Genomic DNA, 7,032 nt, shown 5'->3' on the forward strand with positions numbered 1-7,032 from the left:
AAGTGCCAAGGGATGGTGGAACGTGGACTCAACGCCAACCACATGATGATCACGGATTTCACCAACAAGCACAAGATCAATGCCAATGACATCGGGAAGCACCTCTCCAGGCTCTATGACGGGATTGATCACCTCCAAGCCCACATCTATGACCTGCAGAACCAAAACTGTGAGTATGAGTATAGATTTAAATCAATAAGGTTGGCTGCAGATTTGAGGATTCCGGAGACTCGTTCATCTTTCCATGGTGGAGCACCTATGCCTTGGAAGGCGGAGGATCAGACTCATGTTTCAACAACTCCACCACCATCACCACCAAAGGAAGACAACTCAGCATTGGTATGGGCAATCCCCTTGGCTTTTTCCAAGCTTGGGGGAGTTGCCCCGGTATCGTATCACCATCACATCTTTTTTCCTTTACCTTTTCTTAGTTCGTTCCTTTTCGGTTTTATTTTTCTCTAAGTAGATTAAAGTTCTTAGTGTTTTAGGCTTGACTTTTCCTTTGTGTCACCCCTGATGTATTCGAGCTCGTGAGCCTTATAATAAAAAGTGTCTTAGTTAAAAGGCATTGCCTCATGCCATGATCAAGAGAATGAGAAAAGAACAAAAGCATGAAAGATCATGTAATGATCGTATGGGAAGTGATGGCTTCACATATAAAAAGAATGATGATTGGAACTTTTTGAGGGTAGACAAATGTAGACCTTGGTCATTGTTGCAATTAATAGGAAGTAATAAAGAAGGAGAGGTTCACATATAAATATATCATCTTTAACACCATCTATGATTGTGAGCACTCACTACACTATTGCATGCTTAGAAGTAGATGTTGGACAAGGAAGACCACATAATGAATTGTGTTTGTTTGGTTCCGAACAATGTTATATGACTAGAGATCCCTTAGCATGTGACGATTGCTTCCACCTCATATTAGCCAAAATCCCGCAGCAAGTAGAGATACTACTTGTGCATCCATAAACCTTCAACCAAGTTTTGCCATGAGAGTCCACCATACCTACCTATGGATTGAATAAGATCCTTCAAGTAAGTTGTCATCGGCGCAAGCAATAAAAATTGCTCCCTAAATATGTATGATCTATTAGTGTGTGGAAAATAAGCTTTGTACGAACCTGTGATGAGGAAGACATAAAAGAGACAGACTGCATAATAAAGTTCTTTATCACAGGAGGCAATATAAAGTGACGTTCCTCCACACTAAGAGGACACACATCCAAACCTCAAAAGCGCATGACAACCTCTGCTTCCCTCTGTGAAGGGCCTATCTTATACCTTTACATTTTGCCCCTGAAAGAGTCATGGTGATCTTCACTAATTCCTTATTCCGCCTTTATCTTGGCTAACGTCATATGCTAGGAAAAGATCTATATTCATATGTCAACTTGGAAGTAAGTATTCATGAATTATTGTTGTTGACATTACCCTTGAGGTAAATGGTTGGGAGACGAAACTATAAGCCCCTATCTTTCTCTGTGTCCGACTGAAACTTTGATCTCATGAGTACCATGTGAGGTGTAGCAATTGTAGAAGACGAAAGGATGATTGAGTATGTGGATTTGCTTTACAAGCTCTTATTTGACTCTTTCCGATGTTGTGATAAATTGCAACTACTTCAATGACTAAAGGCTATCGGTTGCTAATTCTCGGTAAGGATCTTGATCCATGCTTTACTTTGTGAAGGAATTGCCACTTTAGCATAAGAGATGATATGATGGTATTACCGTCCTGACTATGATCATGATGCATGCATGTTTTGTATCTTGTTTTTTTGACACCTCTCTCTCTCTAAACATGTGGGCATATTTATTGATCTCGGCTTTTGCTTGAGGCCAAGCAAGGTCTAAGCTTGGGGGAGTTGATACGTCCATTTTGCATCATGCTTTCATGTTGATATTTATCGCTTTATGGGTTGTTATTACACTTCACGGTACAATACTTATGCCTTTTCTCTCTTATTTTGCAAGGTTTACATGAAGAGGGAGAATGCCGGCAGCTGGAATTCTGGCCTGAAAAAGGAGCAAGTTTGAGATACCTATTCTGCGCAACTCCAAAAGCCGTGAAAATCAACGAGGATTTTTTTGGGATTTATAAAAAATATTGGGTCGAAGAAGTACCGGAGGAGCGCCAGCAGGAGGCCACAAGCCTGCTAGGCGCGGCCTCCCCCTGGCCGCGCCTAGGGGGCTTGTGGGCTCCCACTTGGCCCTCTGGCTACCCCCTTTTGCTACAAGAAGGGTTTAGTTCCAGAAAAAATCAAGAGGAGGCTTTTCGGAGGATTCGCCGCCGCCACGAGGCGGAACTTGAGCAGAACCAATATAGAGCTCCGGCAGGATGATCCTGCCGGGGAAACTTCCCTCTCGGAGGGGGAAATCATCGCCATCGTCATCACCAACATTCCTCTCATCGGATGGGACTCATCACCATCAACATCTTCATCAGCACCATCTCATCTCCAAACCCTAGTTCATATCTTGTAACCAATCTCCATCTCGCAACTCCGATTGGTACTTGTAAGGTTGCTAGTAGTGTTTATTACTCTTTGTAGTTGATGCTAGTTGGATTACTTGGTGGAAGAGTTCATGTTCAGATCTTTGATGCTACTCATTACCTCTCTGGTCATGAATATGATTATGCTTTGTGAGTAGTTACTTTTGTTCCTGAGGACATGGGATAAGTCATGCTATAAGTAGTCATGTGAATTTGGTATTCGTTCGATATTTTGATGTGTTGTATGTTGTTTTTCCTCTAGTGGTGTTATGTGAACATCGACTACATGACACTTCACCATTATTTGGGCCTAGAGGAAGGCATTGGGAAGTAGTAAGTAGATGATGGGTTGCTAGAGTGACAGAAGCTTAAACCCTAGTTTATGCATTGCTTCGTAAGGTGCTGATTTGGATCCACTAGTTTAATGCTATGGTTAGACTTTGTATTAATTTTTCTTTCGTAGTTGCGGATGCTTGCGAGAGGGGTTAATCATAAGTGGGATGCTTATGCAAGTAAGGGCAGTACCCAAGCGGCGGTCCACTCACATATCAAACTATCAAAGTAACGAACGCGAATCATATGAACATGATGAAAACTAGCTTGCCAGAAATTCCCATGTGTCCTCGGGAGCGTTTTACCTCCTATAAGAGTTTGTCCAGGCTTGTCCCTTGCTACAAAAGGGATTGGGCCACTTTGCTGCACCGTTGTTACTTTTGTTACTTGTTACTTGTTACGAATCATCTCACCACACAACTACTTGTTACCGATAATTTCAGTGCTTGCAGATATTACCTTGCTGAAAACCACTTGTCAGATCCTTCTGCTCCTCGTTGGGTTCGACACTCTTACTTATCGAAGGACTACGATAGATCCCCTATACTTGTGGGTCATCAGGCACGCATCATGTTGTTGCCATCAAGGATAAAAAGATGGGGGTTATATCATATTGCATGAATTTATCCCTCTACATCATGTCATCTTGCTTAAGGCGTTACTCCATTTGTTATGAACTTAATACACTAGATGCATGCTGGATAGCGGTCGATGTGTGGACTAATAGTAGTAGATGCAGAAAGTATCGGTCTACTTGTCTCGGACGTGATGCCTATATGTATGATCATTGCCTTAGATATCATCATGACTTTGCGCGATTCTATCAATTGCTCGACAGTAATTCGTTCACCCATCGTAATACTTTCTATCATGAGAGAAGCCTCTAGTGAAAACTATGGCCCCCGGGTCTACTTCACATCCTATATTCAGATCTACAAAAATACCAAAAATACTTTGTTGCACTTTTCACCTTCAGATCTCACCTTGCAAATAATCGTGAAGGGATTGACAACCCCTTTATCGCGTTGGGTGCAAGTTTGTGTAAAATATTGTTGAATTTGAATATGATCCCACATGTAATTATTATGAGAGAGGAAAATATTGTGGTAGAGACTTTCATGTCACTAAATCGCCTCTCGTTATGTTGAGATTGCTATTGTCTCTTTCTTCTTCCTTGCATATGGTAGTTATTGCTTGTCTTGATAATTTGTTTTCCTATAAAATGCATATGCATAGGAAGTATGTTAGACTTAGATATGTTTGTCACATGTTTCATAATGCTCTCATCGTGACCGATTGCTATCTTTTATGTGAGCATCATTGAATTATCAATGCCTAGCTAAGGGCGTTAAACGATAGCGCTTGTTAGGAGGCAACCAAATGAATACATTTATTTTTGCTTTTCACTTTCTGTTTTGTTGTGTCCACACCATCATAATTCTATTATGATTGTGTTTTTAATGTTTTTAGTGTTTGTGCCAAGTAGAACCTTTATGATTAGTTTTGGTGATAGTTGTTTAATCTTGCTGAAAAAGACAGAAACTTTGTGCTCACGAAATTATTTTTAATTCCTATCCAGAAAGAGCTTTTGAGTTCATTATTGTTGCTTCTGATTGATATGCTAATTGCCCTAATTCACATAATTTTTCAGAATTTTTGGGATACCATAGGTATACGAAGTATACAGATTGCTACAGACTGGTCTGTTTTTGACAGATTCTGTTTTTGTTGTGTTGCTTGCTTATTTTGATGAAACTATGGTTAGTATCGGGGGACTAGCCTTGGAAAAGTGAGAATACAGTAATATAACATCAATATAAATGGAAATCAAGTTTACTACAGTACCTAAAGAGTTGGTGGTTTGTTTTCTTATGCTAATAATATCACGAGTTCCTGTTTAAGTTTTGTGTTGTGAAGTTTTCAAGTTTTGGGTGATGTTCTTATGGACAATGGAATAAAGAGTGGAAAGAGCTTAAGCTTGGGGATGCCCAATACATCCCAAGACAAATTCAAGGACACCAAAAAGCCTAAGCTTGGGGATGCCCCTGGAAGGCATCCCCTCTTTCGTCTTCAATCCATCGGTAACGTTACTTGGAGCTGTATTTTTATTCACCACATGATATGTGTTTTGCTTGGAGCGTCGTGTATTATAGGAGTCTTTGATTTTTGTTTTGTCACAATTATCCTTGCTGCACACCTTTTTGAGAGGGACATGCACTCATCATGAATTTGCTAGAATACTCAATGAGCTACACTTATATCTTTTGAGTTAGGCAATTTAGCTCGCATGTGCTTCACTTTTATCTTTTGAGATAGATAATTTTTCTCTAGTGCTTCACTTAAATCTTTTTAGAGCAAAGCGGTGTCATATTTTATAGAAATAAAAACTCTCGATCTGCACTTATACCATTTTGAGAGTGCTCTCTCTAAGTAACTTGGTTATTGGCGTGTGCTATGAAATTAGTCCTAAATATGATAGGCATCCAAAGAGGATATAATAAAAACTTTCATATTCAAGTGCATTGATTAATAAGAGAAGTTTGATTCCTCGCAATTAGTTTTGAGATATGGATATGGTAATATTAGAATCATGTTAGTAGGGTGTTGTGAATCTAGAAATACTTGTGTTGAGGTTAGTGATTCCCGTAGCATGCACGTATGGTGAACCACTATGTTAGGAAGTCGGAGCATAATTGATTTATTGATTGTCATCCTTTGTGTGGTGGTCGGGATCGCGCGATGGTTAAGACCTACCAACCCTTCCCCTAGGAGTATGCGTTTAGCACTTTATTTCGATTACTAATAAAACTTTCGCAGTAAGTATATGAGTTCTTCATGACTAATGTGAGTCCATGGTATAGATGCACTCTCACCTTCCACCATTTCTAGCCTCTCTAGTGTCGCACAACTTTTGCCGGTGCACAAACCCACCGTATACCTTCCTCAAAACAGCCACCATACCTACCTATTATGGCATCTTCATAGCCATTCCAGGATATATTGCCATGCAACTTTCACCGTTCCGTCTCATGACATGTGTCGTCATTTTCATATTGCCATTGCATGATCGTAAGATAGCTAGCGAGATGTTTCAGCGTCATACACTAAGCTAGATCGTTGCACATCCAGGTACACTGTCGGAGGCATTTCATATAGATTCACTATTGTTCTAAGTATTGAGTTGTAAGTAAAAAAAGTGTGATGATCATCATTATTAGAGCATTGTCCCATGTGAGGAAAAAAAAGGCCAAAGATGCCCACACAAAAAAAGAGAAAAAATGAAATGAAAAAAAGAGGCCAAAGAGCCCAAACAAAAAAGAGAGAAAAAGAGAGAAGGGACAATGCTACTATCTTTTCCCACACTTGTGCTTCAAAATAGCACCATGTTCTTCATGATAGAGAGTCTCTTGTTTTGTCACTTCCATATACTAGTGGGGATTTTCATTTTATAACTTGGCTTGTATATTCCAATGACGGGCTTTCTCGAAATTGCCCTAGGTCTTCGTGAGCAAGCAAGTTGGGTGCACACCCACTAGTTTTCTTTTTGAGCTTTCATACACTTATAGCTCTAGTGCATCCGTTGCATGGCAATCCCTACTCATTCACATTGATATCTATTGATGGACATCTCAATAGCCCATTGGTACACCGAGTCAATGTGACCATCTCCTCCTTTTTGCCTCACAACCTCCACCACACTCTATTCCACCTATAGTGCTATATCCATGGCTCATGCTCACGTATTGCATGAGAGTTGAAAAAGTTTGAGAAAGTAAGAGTACGAAAAAATTACTTGGCCAATACCGGGGTTGTGCATGATTTAAATTTGTTGTGTGGGGATGATGGAGCATAGCCAGACTATATGATTTTGTAGGGATAACTTTCTTTGGCCTTGTTATTTCAAAAGTTCATGATTACTTTGCTAGTATGCTTGAAGCATTATTGTTTTCATGTCAATAGTAAACTATTGTTTTGAATCTTACGGATCTGAACATTCATGCCACAAGAAAGAAGTTACAAAGAACAAATATGTTAGGTAGCATTCCACATCAAAAATTCATTCTTTATCACTTCCCTACTCGAGGACGAGCAGGAGTTAAGCTTGGGGATGCTTGATACGTCTCCAACGTATATATAATTTTTGATGGTTCCATGCTATTATGTTATCAACTTTGGATGTTTTATATGCATGAACAA

The sequence above is a fragment of the Hordeum vulgare genome, chromosome 2H, assembly GCF_904849725.1.
Source record: "Hordeum vulgare subsp. vulgare chromosome 2H, MorexV3_pseudomolecules_assembly, whole genome shotgun sequence".
Taxonomy (NCBI): Eukaryota; Viridiplantae; Streptophyta; class Magnoliopsida; order Poales; family Poaceae; genus Hordeum; species Hordeum vulgare.